Source organism: Elephantulus edwardii, unplaced genomic scaffold (genome assembly GCF_000299155.1).
Source record: "Elephantulus edwardii isolate Elephantulus edwardi_28Jun2011 unplaced genomic scaffold, EleEdw1.0 scaffold00038, whole genome shotgun sequence".
NCBI classification, from domain to species: domain Eukaryota; kingdom Metazoa; phylum Chordata; class Mammalia; order Macroscelidea; family Macroscelididae; genus Elephantulus; species Elephantulus edwardii.
In genome coordinates this window covers 17,786,362-17,788,500 of record NW_006399788.1, presented here as the reverse complement: position 1 = coordinate 17,788,500, position 2,139 = coordinate 17,786,362, and the positions used below count along the sequence as shown (strand labels likewise).

At 35.0% G+C, this 2,139-nt stretch overlaps 1 protein-coding gene across 1 annotated transcript in view; it reads left to right on the top strand.

Annotated features, from left to right (window-relative positions):
- Positions 1–2,139, top strand: part of KIF13B (kinesin family member 13B) — a 326,452-nt gene that overhangs the window by 172,652 nt on the left and 151,661 nt on the right. The window lies entirely within an intron of this gene.

Sequence of the window (2,139 nt, the reverse complement as noted above, 5' to 3'; positions counted from 1 at the left end):
AAAAAAAAAAGAAGACAGTATTTAGAACTCATTGTCTGCTGTGATGGGAATAGATGTTGAGGAATCAAGAACATAATAGAAGTGGAGTGCTAGGAGGAGCTTCCTGCATTTTCTTAGGCCAGAAAGAATGGTGACTAAGTCTAAGATGTAGTAGTAGAAATCGGGGAAATGAACAGGGTTTCCCCCCCCCTCTATGTTTTGGCATCTGTAAGGACTTTTGAATTTTTAGTTCAGTATTTAGGTGGTGAGAGTGCTAATATTATCAGGGAGAGGCAGCTTTCTTTCTACCATTGAAGAATTGAGTAGTTGAGTTTACCTGCAAAGTAAAAATATTTAATGTCTAACCTCTAATCTAGACATGCAGAAAGGGAAAGTGACCTAAAAGCACATTTGAGGACAGATCACTTAAAAACTCATGTGTGGGTAGGTGACTTCAACACACCACTATCACCAAAGGACAGGTCTACTCAAAAGAAACTCAACAAAGATGCAGAAGATCTAAACTATACAATCAGACAGGTTGACCTTGTAGATATAGTCAGAGTACTGCACCCAAGTAAAACACAATTCATTTTCTTCTCAAGTGCATGTGGCACAGTCTCCAGAATAAATCATATATTAGAACACAAAGCAAGCCTTAACAAATTCAAAGACATTGAAGTAATTCAAAGAATCTTTTCCAACTACAATGCAGTAAGACTAGAAATTAACCACAGGAGGGTAAAGCTTACAAAACCATCCATGTGGAAACTGATTAACTCTCTGCTAGAACATGATTGGGTTATAAAAGAAATAATGAAATAAAATAGTTCCTTGAAACAAATGAAAATAAGACTTACAAAACCTCTGGGATACAGCTAAGGCAGTCCTTAGGGGGCAGTTCATGTCAGCAGGCACACACATTTTAAAAAAGAGGAAAAATTAATGATCTAATTCAACACCTTCATAAAATAGAAAAAGAACAACAATCTAAACCTACAGACTCTAGAAGAAAAGATATTGTAAGGATAAGAGTTGAAATCAGTGAGACAGAAAACAGAAAAACAATTGAAACCATCAATAAGATCCCCAACTGATTTTCAGAAGAGTCAATAAAATTGACAAACCACTGGCAAACAACAAAGGAAAAAAAAAGAAGACACATAACTTAAGAAATGACAGAGATGACATCACAAAAAAGGTGAAATTAAGTTGATAATATCAGAATGCTGTGAAAAGCTGATAAATGAAAAAAATCTGGAGAATATGGACAAATTCCTTTAAACTTATACCCTACCCAGATTTACAAAGACAGATCTAGAACACTTAAAGAGACCCATCACAAAAGAAGAAATTGAAAAGGTCATAAACAGACTTCCCCATAAAAAAAGTTCTGGACCAGATGGCATCACAACTGAATTCTACCAAACATTCAGAAATGACCTTTCACCAATTCTACTTAAATTATTTAAAAAAAAAATTAAAAAGGAACACTCCCAGCGTCTTTCTCTGAAACAAGCATACTCCTAATACCAAGCCAGGCAAAGACATTATTACCAAGAAAGAAAACTACAGACCAATACTTTTCATGAATATAGATGAAAAAATATTAATTAAATCCCAGCCAATAGAATCCAAAAGCACATTAAAAAAAATCACCATGGCCAGGTGGGATTCATAATAGATATGCAAAGATGGTTCAACATGAGAAAAGCAGTGTTATTCACCATGTTAATAAAGCAAATAACAAGAACCATGTGATCTTAGCAGTTGATGCAGAAAAGGCATTTGACAAAATACTGATAAAAACACATAAATTCTGGTAAAAACAAATCCTGATAAAAACACTCAGCAAAATTGGGATAGAAGGGAATTTCCTCATCATAGTGAAAAGTATATATGCAAAACCATAGCCAACATCATTCTCAGTGGAGAAAGACAAAAAGCATTTTCCTTGTCAACACAGGCCAGACAAGAATGTCCACTGTCACCACTTTCTACTCAGAATTGTATTGGAAGTGTTTGTTAGGACAGTACAACAAGAGAAGGAAGGAAAAGGCATCCAGATCGGCAAAAAGATGGATAAACTTTTGCTATATGCAGATAATAAGGTAGTGTACACAGAAAATATGTTTACGGCATTGAAGTCTATGGGGGAGA